Source organism: Schistocerca cancellata, chromosome 3 (genome assembly GCF_023864275.1).
Source record: "Schistocerca cancellata isolate TAMUIC-IGC-003103 chromosome 3, iqSchCanc2.1, whole genome shotgun sequence".
NCBI classification, from domain to species: Eukaryota; Metazoa; Arthropoda; class Insecta; order Orthoptera; family Acrididae; genus Schistocerca; species Schistocerca cancellata.
Window position 1 is genome coordinate 810,875,771 of NC_064628.1, and position 17,435 is coordinate 810,893,205.

At 46.0% G+C, this 17,435-nt stretch overlaps 1 long non-coding RNA gene across 1 annotated transcript in view; it reads right to left on the reverse strand.

The window, feature by feature from the left end:
- Positions 1–1,443: 1,443 nt before the first annotated feature.
- The window catches only part of LOC126177084 (uncharacterized), a 777,189-nt gene continuing 761,197 nt past the window's right edge, over positions 1,444–17,435 (reverse strand). Inside the window, exon 3 of the long non-coding RNA XR_007535745.1 lies at positions 1,444–1,498. This is a non-coding gene — a long non-coding RNA (uncharacterized LOC126177084). The remainder of the gene's footprint in view (positions 1,499–17,435) is intronic.

The window sequence follows — 17,435 nt, forward strand, 5'->3', positions numbered from 1 at the left end:
TACATGCGGACGTGCATTGTCCTGTTGGAACAGCAAGTTCCCTTGCCGGTCTAGGAATGGTAGAACGATGGGTTCGATGACGGTTTGGATGTACCGTGCACTATTCAGTGTCCCCTCGACGATCACCAGTGGTGTACGGCCAGTGTAGGAGATCGCTCCCCACACCATGATGCCGGGTGTTGGCCCTGTGTGCCTCGGTCGTATGCAGTCCTGATTGTGGCGCTCACCTGCACAGCGCCAAACACGCATACGACCATCATTGGCACCAAGGCAGAAGCGACTCTCATCGCTGAAGACGACACGTCTCCATTCGTCCCTCCATTCACGCCTGTCGCGACACCACTGGAGGAGGGCTGCACGATGTTGGGGCGTGAGCGGAAGACGGCCTAACGGTGTGCGGGACCGTAGCCCAGCTTCATGGTGACGGTTGCGAATGGTCCTCGCCGATACCCCAGGAGCAACAGTCTCCCTAATTTGCTGGGAAGTGGCGGTGCGGTCCCCTACGGCACTGCGTAGGATCCTACGGTCTTGGCGCGCATCCGTGCGTCGCTGCGGTCCGGTCCCAGGTCGACGGGCACGTGCACCTTCCGCCGACCACTGGCGACAACATCGATGTACTGTGGAGACCTCACGCCCCACGTGTTGAGCAATTCGGCGGTACGTCCACCCGGCCTCCCGCATGCCCACTATACGCCCTCGCTCAAAGTCCGTCAACTGCACATACGGTTCACGTCCACGCTGTCGCAGCATGCTACCAGTGTTAAAGACTGCGATGGAGCTCCGTATGCCACGGCAAACTGGCTGACACTGACGGCGGCGGTGCACAAATGCTGCGCAGCTAGCGCCATTCGACGGCCAACACCGCGGTTCCTGGTGTGTCCGCTGTGCCGTGCGTGTGATCATTGCTTGTACAGCCCTCTCGCAGTGTCCGGAGCAAGTATGGTGGGTCTGACACACCGGTGTCAATGTGTTCTTTTTTCCATTTCCAGGAGTGTAGCAGTGAAGGTGGCGAAGCGCGTACGAGAAGGGGTGCGTACCTGCTGGACGTCGTCGGCGCCGCGGCCTACGGCGAGCTCGAGGCGGACGCGCTGGCCGTAGGGCTGCAGCAGGCGGAAGGTGCAGTCGAGGCCGGGCGGCACGTCGAGGGCGAGCGAGCCGTTGCGGCGGTCGAGGCGCTGGTCGTAGCAGGCGTCGACGAGGCGGTAGCGCAGCGCGAAGCGCGGCCGGCCCGCCAGCAGGAGTGGCGCGGCGGGCGGCGGCAGGTGCTGGGAGCGCGCGCCCGCCGGCAGCTCCTGCAGCTTGCCGCAGAGGACGCGCGAGCCCAGCCGCAGCCGGCCGCCGCCGCCGCCGCCGCCGTCGCAGGCCGCGTTCAGCCGCAGCAGCGTCACCAGCACCGAGGGCCCCGGCCAGCGCAGCCGGCAGCCGCCCCACGCCGCCGGCGCCGGCACCTCCAGCCACGACACCTCCGCCTGCGCCGGCGACAGCCGCAGCTCGCACTCTGCAACACGGCGGCTCCGTCTCAGATCGTCCTAAAACACACACTTCACTCCGGGAACGCACTGCAAGATACACTGTCTGATAACGTGTCGACCCAAGCTGGGGGATGGTCCATTTCTTGACAGGCCACAGGCCGTATCCGGTATATTTAAACCGTATGGTTGATCGACTATTCAAAAACAGTCTTAATCGCATTTATTATTATTAAACCGCCAACCGGTTTCAACCCGACGTAGGGGGTCATCATCTGGACGTTTACACTAGAGATGGGTAGTTCGCGAAAGAACGGTTGCAAAGGAACGGTTCACCAAGATGAACGAAAGAACCGAGGAACGAATTCCAAGGAACGATCGGTTAATAGTTCACTTCGGTCGCGGCGGTCTACTTATAGTTTCCAGGAACGAGGAACGATCGGTTCATAGTTCACTTCGGTCGCGGCGGTCTACTTATAGTTTCCAGGAACGAGGAACGATCGGTTCATAGTTCACTTCGGTCGCGGCGGTCTACTTATAGTTTCCAGGAACGAGGAACGATCGGTTCATAGTTCACTTCGGTCGCGGCGTTCTACTCATAGTTCCCGAGAACGATTAACGATCGGTTCGTAGTTCACTAGTTCACTTCGGTCGCGGCGGTCACTTTGGCAGTTCTCGTTCCAGCCTCGGTCCTGTGCTCGTCTCAGTCTCGGTCTCCCTCGGCCGCACTCGTCGTTCTTCGCATGACCACCTGTCTCAGTTCCACTGCCGACTAGAGATGGGGGATCCACTCTCGAACTAATTCATAGAGTTGAATCTTTCAAAGGAGTGAACAATCAGTGATTCAGAAAAAAAGAACGGTAGCTCCAAACGTTACCCACGGCAGAGAGAGAGAGAGAGAGAGAGAGAGAGAGAGAGAGAGAGAGAGATGGAGCATATCAGCAGCGCCTCTGCTGGTCAGAGCACAGTGCACACCACACAACACAGCCAGCGCCAGCCTCTGCCCTCCTTCTACCTTGGCTGCCTGCATTGTGCAGTGCCCCATTGGATTTTGTGTTTCACATATGCCGTGCCGTCTCTGTGCGTCGTCTGCTGTGTGCAGTGTCTGGCGCAGCTTAACTTTGCATCACACTCTGTCGGCGATCGTTTCAGTCGCACGTCCTGCCCTCTGGGCAGTTGATGCGAGCAACAGGACAGAGAGCCACCTAGCGGATAACGTAGGAACTACTTGCAAAAACCTGCTCGCAAGGGAACAGACGATTTGTCTCGGAGCGGGTGAGTTCACCGCTCCCCCCACCCTCGGAACTCGCCCGCTCAACGCTCACCCCACCGTCTCGACTCTAGCCAGAGCGTTGAGCAAAGCGACTCAGGTGTCACTCTGGTCTCTGCGGTCTCAGCTCATGCAGTAATACACCTCGCGGCTCGACCTGCTCGACTCAGCGCCTCTGCATCGGAGTTCGTCCCCACTGGATATTGTTCTTCGTAGTAATACCGCTATGTATATTACATTATTATGTTATGTATACATCAATTGTTTTTATTTTATTTTTATTTGTTTAAACTGATTAGATTAGGTTCCTGATGACTCCTACTACTATAGGATTTTTATTATGGACACTCGAATTTACGCTTTAATTACGAGCAAACCAATAAACGTATCGCAAAATGTGATACACCAATATTTTCCTTGTTTTATTCTGCGTAAGGCTATATGCAGCACTTTCGTTTTACAGTCAAATTTATATATTTTTTTCTTATTCTGGTACGGATTTTGCGATTTTAGGCGTCTTCGGAAGGAAACGTTCACTTTAAAAATATATGGCTTGTGATGTATTTGTATGAGGTTAATGAAATTTTAATACATTATAGCCAAATATATTGTTAATGTAAATCTCAAGTTACAACATTTTCCGATCACCCAAAAAACCACGATAGTGCAAAATAAATCAATAATCAAAAACTTTGTCATATCGTGGAAATTTCAATAAACAATACAGAATTCTTACTCATTATCTGTGTTACTTCAAAATAGGATCAAATAAGATCAAAATACAGCTATAGTACTGGAATAAACCAAGTTTAAAGGGCAATGTGCCTTCCATTTATTTTCTATTGTAAATGAGTGGTGAGTCATGAAAAAGAGCTAATTCATTTCAGGGAGTGAACAGTTATGATCCAATCTCTGAAAAGAACAGTTTTGCCCATCTCTACTGCCGACTGCTCCTAGTTAGTTCAGTATCGAGTTGTTCATTTCGTTCACTGCGCTCGCCCATTTTACATGTGTTCCAAACTGTTCTTCCACTTGCCTCTGGCTGTTCAGCGTCCACGACCGGTAATGAAAAAGTATTTTATAGTTACGTAAATTACAAAAAAATTACGTTGTATGTAATAGATACGTCTGTTCAGGTAACAAAAGGGCATATCAGATCACTTCATTATATCGATGAACAGCGGAAGACATACTTATAACAAGGGAAGTTTTTTTGTTATTCATATATTTTTAGGTTTCATCAACTTGATTTAGCAACTAACTGTCAATAATTTGCTTAATTTTTAGCGTAAGAAAATTCATATAAAACGATTTTCGTGTATCTTTCATGTACAAAACATTACATTTAGGAAGACTCTTATTATTTTTATGTTCGGTTGTTTCCAATTTGCATTACCTGCTAATTTGGTTTCTTTGAAAAAAATGGGTTGTGGGTCATTTTGGCTCAGTAGGAAAAGCGGTGCCTCTCCATTTGAAAAGACAAAGATTACCATAAAATCGTGTTTACTTATTATCTCAAAAACGTTTGTTCAGAAAGAGCTTTCAAACCAAAAACTTCATTACTGCGAACTTCATTATTATTATTATTGCTGCATTAACTTTAATAATGCAACATAAAAACCTAATTTTTACTAAGCATATGACGCCAAGTATGATGAGAAAACCACATTTTATTTTATGCTTCCATAAAGTCTCTACTTCGCCTACGAGCTCAGAGACAACGTGAAGTATATATAGGGTGTAAATTCATTGTTTATAACGTAGCATAGCTGTGTAGTGGAAGTCGAAACGAAAAATTTTATACAAGACACTTGTGGTCTATTGAGTTGGGAAACAGCCACCAACAGGTTTACAAGACTACATCTGCTGTAGCCCATGCGCGTTGCATGAGATTTTCATGTTCTCTTCTCCAGCTCTCTACACATCGTCATCGATTGTTTCGCAATTGTTGCTTGCATTAGCTTGTTATTTCTTCACTGCGTAACTATTACATGTCTGTCTGTTTGTTGTATCTGCTCGTAACGGGCAACACATCGTCCGTAATTGGCGAGCAGTCTGTACTTGGTGCCTGTTTTCCGTGCGCCACCCTATATTTTTTCCCTGCGTTCAGCCACAGCTGGCTAAACGAGAGGTTCTGCAGAATCACAGAAATTACTTCTAAAAGTGTGTAAGAATTCTGTAATGAATAAAAACTCTATACTCCAGGGGGGAGGAAAGTGGCCCCTCTTGGTGCCCTCCATCTTTCAGTCACCTACACTACTAGTTTTCAGTTTTTCATGAGAACCATACCAAGCACAAATGAACGGTGAACGAATAAAAATGAACGGTTCCCAAAAAAGAACGACCAGCAGTGAACTAGTTCCAAGGATGAACGAGTCTGCACATCTCTAGTTTACACTGTGAAATTGTAAAAAATGGTTCAAATGGCTCTGAGCACTATGGGACTTAACATCTATGGTAATCAGTCCCCTAGAACTACCTAAACCTTACTAACCTAAGGACATCACACAACACCCAGTCATCACGAGGCAGAGAAAATAATCCCTGATCCCGCCGGGAATCGAACCCGGGAACTCAGGCGTGGGAAGCGAGAACGCTACTGCACGACCACGAGCTGCGGACTGTGAAATTATAGATATCCGTCAGAAAGACTCCATTACACAACAGCTAAAGTTACGTAAATTTAAAATATGTTACCCATTGGTCGACTGCTGGTGGTGATGTCACTCCTGTCTACATAACGGCAGGAAAATATGCGAGACTAACCCTTCGTATGGGCTTAAATAGCGTACTGAGATCTCGTGAATAGACGGCAACACCCCCAGCGGCGATCAACGGCGATCAAGGCATACAGCCTCTCCCAGTAAGTTTGTGGCTTTGCAGGTGTAAATGGCTGAATCATCAGCTCGTAATCCAGTGACAGACAAACTGACATGGCCAAAGTCAAACGTAGTCCTAAGTCTAGTGCCAGTAGCAAGTGGTTTTCCATTCTTGAACCATTCAACTCGAAGGTTTGGATCTGTGCGTGGCTCCACTTGTGCCTCCAATAAAATATTTTGACCTTCTACGAATTTATCATGGCTGGTCAAATGAGTTGTGAAAACAGGTGCTTGTTGAGGTGTTGTATCTACAAATTGTGGAGGAACTTTATTCATTTCTGCTTCTTTCAGCTGAATCTTTTGCCATGCATCAGGTTGAAGAGTATCTCCAAAATTGATGAACGTGTTTTTACTTTCAGTGATATTGAAGACACTGCTTCCCCAGCTTTATTTATGGCTTTACACATATAGACTCCAGAATCTTCACTAATTACAGAGTTTATATCCAAGTTCACATAACCAAAGTCGTGTGTGACATGGAAGCGAGATCCTAATTTCAGCTCTGTCCCATTAATGTACCACTCAAATCGCATATTTGGATCACCGTTATTTATTATAATTACTAGTCACCTTCGTTTAACATAAATGTTAGTGACAGTTAATAACAGAAAACGGAACTATTCCATTTAAAAAGAGTTACAATTATAGTGTTAATTATAAAATAATAACAAATGTTCCGTAGCCAGCTCGTAGAAGTATATTACATTATGGGCCATAAGATAAAGTAAAACAATTTGTGACACACAAGAACTGTGTCACAGCCTCACCTAAACCAACATCAAGCAAACTCGTACACTGACAGACAGTGACCGCCGAAAAAAGCGGATGTGGTTGTAAAAAAAGCATCAAATCAGGGAAATGCTATCACTAGTCCAGCACATGGACTGTGCACAGGAAGATAAAAAGGATGAGGTACAATGTGTAACGGCTCATTTACTTGGCCACAGAGTCTGGAGATAAGGTTGAGCTCAATATTGGTCGTGCCTTAATCCAAGGGAGCGGCTGGGCATCCTCCTCCTTCGGCTGCGGGCAGACAGACTGGCTGGATGGCGGCTTCCGGTGATGGAGAGGGTGACTGGCTGGTCGCTCGCTGATGAGATCCCTGGGAACGCTCGACACAGGGAAATTGTCCCGTTCTCGCAAATGTTTGTCAATACGCATTGCGACCCCTGGAGTCGCTGTCGAACAAAATGTTCAAATGTGTGTGAAATCTTATGGGGCTTAACTGCTAAGGTCATCAGTCCCTAAGTTTACGCACTACTTAACCTAAATTATCCTAAGGACAAACACACACACCCATGCTCGAGGGAGGACTCGAACCTCCGCCGGGACCAGCCGCACAGTCCATGACTGCAGCGCCTTAGACCGACCGGCTAATCCCCCGCGGCCGCTGTGGAGCCATGCCGGCTCTGGGAACTCTGAGGCTGTTTTGCAAAGCCGGAATGGAGGTGTGTCGGCAGTTGTGCGAAGGGTTACTTTCCCATGGACAAAAGTAGCTGTGGTTCCCAGGCCAATGTTATACCGAGAAATTTATCAGGAAGGACAAAGAGGGGCAGTGGGGTTAGCAGGAAAAAGCGTGACCAATGACAGCGAGTTGCTGTTGTTGCCTATCGGACAGCCAATCATTAGAGGGCAGTCCAAGATTGGTGTAGCAGAGTACTGTGGTGGTAGCAGCATCTCTGAACTGGTTTCCCTGCAGTTCGACCATCCTTATGAAAGGACGCTGGTTCTTCGCGACTGTCAGGTGGACCACTGATTTCTGTTTACAATAATTCTCTTTGTCTCACGTGGTGAACCTGGCGACCTGAAATAATCAGGTGATGGGAGAGTGGGTATTAAAAGCTTCCGACAACAACTGACTTAGTTAAGTAGGTCACTGGACATCGGACGACTGGAAACGAGTGATTTGGAATGATGAATCAAGCCGTACCCTGTGCCAATCCGATGCAAGCATTTGGGTTTGGCGAATTCGTCGAGAACATTACCCGTCATCAGGTGTAGTGCGATCAGTGAAGTACAAAGGAAGTCGTGTTACAGTAGGCGAGGGGGGTTTGCTGTGATTATGGTGTAGTCTCTGTACGCTAATTTAAGAAATGTACAGTATTGTGTACTGAGTGCAGCAGAGAAACAGTTAGGAGAAGATGACTGTTTGTGTCAGCTAGATACCCTCCCACAAAGTAGCATCTTTGAGATGATGGGAAGTGGACGACGACATTCCTGAAACGGATTGGCCAGCCCAGAATCTCGACCTGAAAGTTAGAACGTCGACTTCGCTCCAGATCTTCTCTGGTTTCAGCTCGTGAGGAAGAATCACCTGCCATTCCTCAACAGGTATTCAGACACCTCTCTGAATGTGTCCCCAGCAGAGCTCAAACCGTCATGAAGGAGAAGGCTGGACACACCCCATGTTATTGCCCACCAGTAGGTGTATCATTTCCTAACAAGGGGACCTTCGAGATTAGACTTCGTAGTTTAGTAGTACACCTCAAGTATGTTTACACTAGCCAGAAGATTCCGAGAGAAATGGCCCTAAAGTTTTATCCACAGCTCATATAAGGGTCAATTTTTACGCTCTGGCAACATAGCGAAATAGCTGCGTCTGTAGAGGAGCCCCTTGCCACGTGGGCGATCTAGGTTCGACCCTGCCTAGTGACCCAAAATGTTATCTTCGAAATAAGGTTGGTTCAAATGGCTCTGAGCACTATGGGACTCAACTTCTGAGGTCATCAGTCCCCTAGAACTTTGAACTACTTAATCCTAATTAACCTAAGGACATCACACACATCCATGCCCGAGGCAGGATTCGAACCCGCGACTGTAGCGGTCACGCGGTTCCAGACTGAAGTGCCTAGAACCGCACGGCCACACCGGCAGGCTTCGAAATAAGGAAACTAACGACAGTGCTGTATATTGACGTTCTCGCCCGTTGTTTAAATTTTTGTGTGGCAAATGAACATATTCTATAATTATTAACTCTTGGGTGGTGGGGGGGGAGGGGGACAAGCAATGCCTGAATTATATGACAAAATCTTTGTGGAAGAGGAGAGATAACCGACACGTACAATTAAAGTGACTCCTCCGAAATGTACTCCTCTTATTCAGCCTTGTGACGTATATTTTTAGAGACAGATAAAAAATCTAATAAAGCGTATACAAAATGGCAGTTATCCGACTGAAAATAAAAGAGATATAAATTCCAGTGAAGATTCTATAAAAATAAAATAGGTAGTGCATCATCAACTGCCACTGCCACAGGCAGTGTTGCATGTGGTTACCACATGTCCTGACTCATCTTTTACCCTCCTTCACCGTGAATCTTGCACACTTTTCAATATAACTAGTTGCATTTGGTTTGCATCACATGCACTGATCACACTCTTCTGTGACGTCTGCAATGGCTCAAATGGTTCAAATGGCTCTGAGCACTATGGGACTTAACTTCTAAGGTCATCAGTCCCCTAGAACTTAGAACTACTGAAACCTAACTAACCTAAGGACATCACACACATCCATGCCCGAGGCAGGATTCGAACCTGCGACCGTAGCGATCACGCGGTTCCAGACTGTAGCGCCTTTAACCGCTTGGCCACACCGGCCGGCGTCTGCATTGGCGATGGGCTTCCAAATAGCCAGAAATCCAAAGAGTTCGAGTGCAGTGAACAGGGAGACCATGCTACAAGATCACTTCGACCCATCCATCGCCCATGAAATGTGTCTGTGAGGTACTGTCGCCGTAGAAAATAGTGTCGTGCCCTGTCGTCTATAAATGACGCCGTCTTTCTGTGGGGGTAACGTTCTCCAGCAGCACTGGTAATTCATCGAGCAGACATCGATAAACACATGTATCGCATCAAACGTTGCCCTTGTTACTTTTCATATTTTTAACCACTTTAAGTACAAAACCATAATTTGTTCATTCAAAAACAGATGAGCACTGAGATAGACATCGTAGCGTTTCTTACTTACTCGCACAAGACGCAGTTCATCAAAGAACAACCACTTTCGTCGATGTTCGTCACATAATTTCTGTTTGTATGTTTGTCATTCGAAAGTTTTTCTAATGAACAATGCTGCAGGTATGAAACTTCTGTATGATTAAGGATTCCAGTGAGATGAGCTTGTCTGTTTACTAAGTTGTTTACTAATTATTAACATCTGAAGTTTTACATATTTCTGTCAATTTTGATTGTGAGTTTCTACAGTTTGCCTTAGCTCACGAACAAAGTCTCGTACTGACTGAAAGTTTCCCGTACTTATTAGGTCTACGTGTGCTGACCATCTGTCATTGTAGATGAGTAGCCTAACACATCGTCTGCTACCACAGCCACAGCAGTTCTGTAACTCTGTAGTGAAATAATGTCATCACTCTGAATGTTTCGTAAACGCCACAACCAGGCATTAAAACTTCTTGTCTCCTTTATAGACATTCTGTTCTGTTACAACATTTATTGTAGACTGCTATGCTGAAACGTTACTTTCTTCCACACCTCGGAGCATCCGTAGCGTGCCGCAAAGCCACACTCGCAGCGTCGGACAGAGTCCACGTGACGAATTGCTCTACAGATATAATCGGAAACGTTTATTGGTGGACCCGGATTAATTTTCTGCACTGCTACACATGTAAATGCAGTATAAATACTGGTCCCTAAGCTCTCTCTGACCCTCGAGGCAGGGTTAAGATGCTCACTACTTCGAAGTCAGTAACTAAAAGCCTTGTAGCAAACCACTTACTTTCATAAACATTTCGAGTACCGACCACTGGACTACATATGTTCACTGCTTCCAATTGGCTCATAACCTGTCAATAATCTCCACACAACAAAATAACAGTACAGTTCAGTGTCAATAAACGAGAAATTCTGACATCAGCACCACACTCAAATTTGAACGATGACACTAGCCAAGTCCATCAGTTTGATCGAACACTGTCCCAGCTATATAATGGCTCCACGCTCAGTTCTGAAGATGTGAAAAAGCTGGAAGTGCCTGCGCCGAATTCAATAACTGCGCACGGGAAAGTGCTTTCGCTTTGTGGGCTTCCAGTACTGGAAAAGCAACTTCGGTAATCGCGTCGGATCACTGTAGCTGCGAAAAGATAACGACTTTAAAACACAAACTGCGCCCTAGAGGGTCAAAAACTTGGAACGTCAACCCAACGAGGGCTGTCTGACTGTTTCACGAGCTTGAAAACTGCTACACGAAATTACGTAACGTATTCGCCTTTCAGCCAATCACAGTCAGGAGCACAATGTATGCATCATAATTGGGCGTTTCGTGCTTACAACTCCTCTGTAAGGTGCTGCCTTCTAACAGGACATAGATCACGTGGACATATGGCCGGAATGGTTTCCAAGGGACTTGCATCCACTGGAAGGTGGACCTCGGACAGTGATGACTGAAAGCACCCATGAGGAGACCAGGCAAATAGGAATGTACTGTCTATCTGTATTTTAGCTTCACACTCAATTGGGCAGTGAGATGGAGCACTATCATATATAGACACATCACCCTTTTTACCTCCAAAGGTACGTCTCCCAGCAGGGGGAGGCGAAGTCATCCGCAGCGTAAGTGCACATTTGCCTCGTCCATGGGGAGTTGTGAAAGGATCACTGTCCCCTCGAGGAGGTCGCCAATAATCCCCGTCCACACATTGATGCAGAACTGGAACTGATGTTTGGTTGCCACCAGACCATGGTGATTCTCCGTAGCCCACAGGTGAGTATTGCGAAGGTTAAGGACACTTCCCCTCGTAAAAGCAGTCTCATGTGTTTGTAGGGTGGATAACAGAAATCCCTGCACCTTTGTGGCCTGTGGGACGATCCAGCTGTAGCCGTGGAGGCAAGTCCGTAAGCGATAAGGCCTGCTGGTATTATAAGTGATATGTGTAGTGGCTGATACCATGGTCCCCTTCACTTCTATGTGCTTGCCTTGGAACCCATTTTTGGCTATATGTCCACTTGACCATTTTTGCTCCTTATTGTCTCAGGCATCGTTTCGTGCAGTTTGTCCACATTTAACTAAATCATCCTGTATAGTAGGAGTCTGGGACGAGACTAATGCTTCAGTGAAATTTACTGCGGAACTATAGTTTCTGTTAGCTGAGACAGATCTAATAAAATCAGAGGCCATTTGATCCAGCATTGATTGTTCACAGTTTGGAGCCCAGTGTGGCCTTGGAGATTTACTAATCCCTAGTGATATTCTAAATGATTTGCTCGGTGTGACTGGTGCAAAGGTGCGAAGTTAGGTATTGATTGCGTTTGTGCAGTATAAAGCAGAACTCGGTCGCCTGTTTTCCGCAGATTGCGGAATCCGTTGGCGCAATCACGATACGACACGACGCAACGTATAACCGTAATGTGATATTCTGAAAGTCTGTTTGTATTCAACCCAACTGTGGTCCGTATGGTCTTTTAGACTGCACTGTGAAAACAATGGCCAATGTATCGTGTTACATCTTGGAGCAACAAATCATCAAGAGTACCTCGGCCCAAGAACAGTTACATGATTTACAGATTAGATGTATTGCTGCTTCACACCATTTACTGTAGCAAAAGAGAAAATTATGCGTATATTTAGTATAAGCAGAATCCAAATTTTTTTGAAGAATTGTAAATGAATCCACCTCGTGCAGTGCAACGTCTGCCACACACTTAGGCCATCAGAGTCATGTCCTGTAGTCATGAATCAGGTGGTTTATCCAGCGATTCTACATGACTGGTTTGTCCTGTAACTGCAGCTTTTTGGACAATTTCGTCAAATCTTGTTACAATGAATTTTACGGCAGGTCTGAAGGAACATTCTACTGAGGTACAAATGTATTTGACGACGGCTGCTAGTGTCGTCAGCACCTCCGACAAGGTCTCCCAAATGAGATAATGTTTTACGTGGAGCCGGCAAACGGGAAGTCACCCACAGTCGTTATCAGATAGCTTAGGACCTCAAAGACATTGTTCGAAATGTAGTTGCTTCCATTACTCTAACAATACTGCCGCCAATTTATGTCGCTCCCAGAGATAAAAAAGACTGTGCTATCGAAATGACAGAATCCACATAGATCGCATCGAGCAAAGCTCATTTATTTACATATTATATGTATTTATCTGCACAACCGTTCTGCACGAATACATGCTATTGCATGGACGTTTTGAAAACATATCTCAAGTATAGAGGGGAGAGGGTTTGTTTGTTTGTGTGTGTGTGTGTGTGTGTGTGTGTGTGTGTGTGTGTGTGTGTAGCTGGGTGGAGAAAAGGGAGGTGAATGGAAATTTTCGTACACTGTGTAGTTTGTTAGGTCACCGTGGGCGAGCTAATTTTGAGCTACTGAATTTATCGGCCTCTTCAATTAGAGGATCGTTAATTACATTTGTTACTTACAAATAATGGACTTAATTGCATCTATTGCAGTCAGAGAGATCAATTAAAGTAATAAATTTGTGTGCGACATTTTAAATAAAAAAAAATATTGGATTAGATGCGCCAGCTGCAGGAATGTAATTAAAATACGCCGCCTGAAAAGAAAAGAAAAAAAAAAACACCCAGAAGGGGAGGAGGAAAGGAAAGCGAAACTCTACTGTTTGAGAGGGCACGTGGCGTTATTTTAGTGACACAAAATGCAGTCAAATTTACAAAGATCTGAGCAGTATGCGCCCGCTTATCTGTACAACGTTGCACTCACTCTCCCCTAAACTCATGCACAGATTCGGTTGGGAAGGATGTCATAAGGTCGTTATATCCCCTCCCGAGGTAAGCTGGTCCACAACAGTTGTAGCTGCTCCTTGATGCCCTGGGAGTTGGAGTTGGAGCTGGAGTTGACGACCTAGCTGGTGCCACACATATTCTATCGGGGACAAACCTATAGGTCTGACCGACCACGGAACTAGCTCAACATCACACAGACATTACAATGAAATAAACACCATTAGCTGCTTACAGGCGTTGACATACGTCAATGCGGACAGATGAAAATGTGTGCCCCGACCGGGACTCGAACCCGGGATCTCCTGCTTACATGGGAGACGCTCTATCCATCTCCTTTTTTTTTTTTTTTTTTAGCTCTCGTTTTGTTCGTTTTCGTTAATTGTATCTGCTCTGGGCGGACGTCGAAAGACACCCGTTTCAGTTCGTTGTTGATCCATTAAGTCAGTTTTTTTATTACAGAGGGCAGCTAGCCCTTTGACCGAACACGCTCAGCTACCGTGCCGGCATCTGAGCCACCGAGGACACAGAGGATAGCGCGACTGCAGGGATTTATCTCTGGCACGCCTCCCGCGAAACCCACATTCTCAACGTATTGTTCCGCACTACATTCGTAATGCCCCTGCCTATTATATTCATTACTCGCGGCGCGTTGCCGATTCCTGTAACAGTTCGGGCACTGTTTGTGCATTGGCACAGAAGAAGAAGATGGTCAAGGGGCCGGTGAGCGTTAACGATAAATATACTAAGATGGTATCTGTCCTTTCGGGCATGTCCAAAAGGACAGATACCATCTTAGTATACAGGGTGATTCAAAAAGAATACCACAACTTTAGGAATTTAAAACTCTGCAACGACAAAAGGCAGAGCTAAGCACTATCTGTCGGCGAATTAAGGGAGCTATAAAGTTTCATTTAGTTGTACATCTGTTCGCTTGAGGCGCTGCTGACTAGGCGTCAGCATCAGTTGATGCTAAGATGACTGTAACTGGACTACAGTATCTGGAGATGTTAGAGAATTGGCTGTTCCCTCAGCTCGAACAAGAAGCACAACAATTCATATTTCAGCAGTATGGAGCGCCACCACATTGGCACTTATCTGTCCGTAACTACCTGAACGTCAACTACCGGAGGCGATGGATCGGCCGCCAGGCAGCCCGTGACAGAGCACTTCGTCACTGGCCTCCAAGAAGCCCTGATCTTACCCCCTGCGATTTTTTCTTATGGGGGTATGTTAAGGATATGGTGTTTCGGCCACCTCTCCCAGCCACCATTGATGATTTGAAACGAGAAATAACAGCAGCTATCCAAACTGTTACGCCTGATATGCTACAGAGAGTGTGGAACGAGTTGGAAATGGCTGGCTCTGAGCACTATGCGACTTAACTTCTAAGGTCATCAGTCGCCTAGAACTTAGAACTAATTAAACCTAACTAACCTAAGGGGCGTGAGTCGTGCTTGGGTAGCTCAGTTGGCCGGCAACGAGTTGGAGTATCGGGTTGATATTGCTCGAGTGTCTGGAGGGGGCCATATTGAACATCTCTGAACTTGTTTTTGAGTGAAAAAAAACCTTTTTAAATAGTCTTTGTAATGATGTATAACAGAAGGTTATATTATGTTTCTTTCATTAAATACACATTTTTAAAGTTGTGATATTCTTTTTGAATCACCCTGTATATATCACACTGACAGCTGTTCCAGACACGTGCCATGTGTCGACGTGCACTGTCTTGTTGAGAAATGGCGCCACTTCACAGTCGCATGAGAAGTAACATAAGGCCGTAATACCGGTACGTCAATGACGTGCCGTTGGGCGCCAGTTCCCTCATTTTCTATCGGCCGTTGCCTGATGTCACACAAAATGGCTCCTCGCGCCGTGACACCAGGAGCAACACAGCTGTGTTTCCCCAGAACAGTGGAAGAATGTCACCTCTGCCCGAGTTGCTGCCTCACCTGCCGACGATGGTCATGCTGGGCAGTGCATGACATGATCCGTCGTTGAACTCCGTGGGATGCTATCCATCAGCAGTCCATGTCTCCTTGCAACGGCACCACTTCAATCGCATCCTTTTGTGTTGTGATGTTAATGGCAGACCACCCATTCGCTAGGGGCTGGATGACATAAAATGTTGTAGGGAGTCCATTACCTGTTATCGGATGGCAGGCGTAGGTCCGAAGAGGTTAAACGTCCTTTTTTGCACATTGTAACCTCTCTCTCCTGTGCTGGTACGACGTTATTAGCCGGGAACTTCACGATGAGTCTGCCTGCCCTTATGCAGTCCAACATCGGGCCGCTGACACATCTAATTGCTCCACAAACGTGGATGCTGCACTATTTGACCAGCCGACTAAATTGAGATCCACAGTGGGTGTGTTTTCAAACCATGTGTGGTACTGTTTCACTCAAGTACGCGGTATCTGCGCATCCTTCACAGTGATCAACCAACATCTGACACTATTCACGCCCGATATAAACGCTACCAAGATCGGTGACAATACTTAAACATGAATACCTTAGTGTTCACTGGTGGCCGTTCTATCACAGAGACTAGGTAAGCCCGCAGCTCGTGGTCTGGTGGTTACCATTGCTGCCTCTGGATCATGCGGTCCCGGGTCCGAGTCCCAGCCAGGTCGGAGATTTTTCTCCGCCCGGGAATTGGTGTTTGTGTTGTCCACATCATTTCATAATAATTCGGGAAAGTGGCGTAACTGGACAAATTGGGAATTTGTACGGGCGTTGATAACCGCGGAGTTGAGAGCCCCACAAACCAAATATTATCATCATCATCAGAATGGTAACTCTAATTATTTACATACCTGCTGTTGGTATGTACATGTACGAAGTTATATTGACACCCGACTATGTCTTATGTGCGATTCACGTTTTTTTATAGGCATGTAGTTCAGTTCGGAAAGATTGCAGTATCGACCAATTGACTGGAAAATGTGCATCTCTAACAGTTTGTATACCGCCAGCAAGTGGCTCCTAGTGCAAGTAGGCTGTTTAGGTTTTTATATTGGTAACGCCACGTAGCGCTCTGTATGAAAATCACTGGCTGTGCTCTGTGCAGTCTGTGGCTGGTTGGCATTGTTGGAATATTCGCTATTGTAGTGTTGAGCAGTTGGATGTGAACAGCGCGTAGCGTTGCGCTGTTGGAGGTGAGCCGGCAGCAGTGGTGGATGTGGGGAGTGAGATGGCGAGTTTTGAGAGCGGATGATCTGGACGTGTGTCGATCAGAGAGAGTTAATTTGTAAGACTGGATGTCATCAACTGATATATATATTACGACTTTTGAAACACTATTAAGGTAAATACATTGTTTGTTGTCTGTCAAAATCTTTCATTTACTAACTATGCCTATCAGTAGTTAGTGCCTTCAGTAGTTGTTATCTTTTATTTAGCTGGCAGTATTGGCGCTCGCTGTATTGCAGTAGTTCGAGTAACGAAGATTTTTGTGAGGTAAGTGATTCATGAAAGGTATAGGTTATTGTTAGTCAGGGCCATTCTTTTGTAGGGATTATTGAAAGTCAGATTGCGTTGCGCTAAAAATATTGTGCGTCAGTTTAGTGATGATCAGAATAAGTAAAGAGAGAAATGTCGGAGTACGTTCAGTTTTGCTCAGCTGTTTGAAAATCAAATAACGTAAGGGGTTTACCAGCATAGTAATTCATTAATTTTTCTAAGGGGACGTTTCACTAGCAACTCCACAAATCCTAAAAAGGATAAAGGTTCAGATTTAATATGTTAGGTAAAATGTTAAACAAAACCTCCATAACACAAATTTTCACTGGAAGAAATGCAATTTACTGACTTCAGTTAGACTTCGCCAAGCCAGTAACTTTCATTAAACACCACCTCTAGGTAGCTACTGGTTAGACCTTTGCCTACAGACCTTGTCCACACTCGCTCTTATTGTGCCGAAGATGATGCTAAAATTATAAAAAAGACATCCTGCGACTTAATTTTATTCTGAGTTCACAGTAAAAGTGATACTATAGAGAACGCTTTAGTAATTTTTTTGTTGCTTTGTGATGATGTAAGTGAACCACAAAGAGTGAGTCACACATGTATTATGGCACACCAAGTAACTTTCGCTGAATGCTGCACTATACTTCAGTG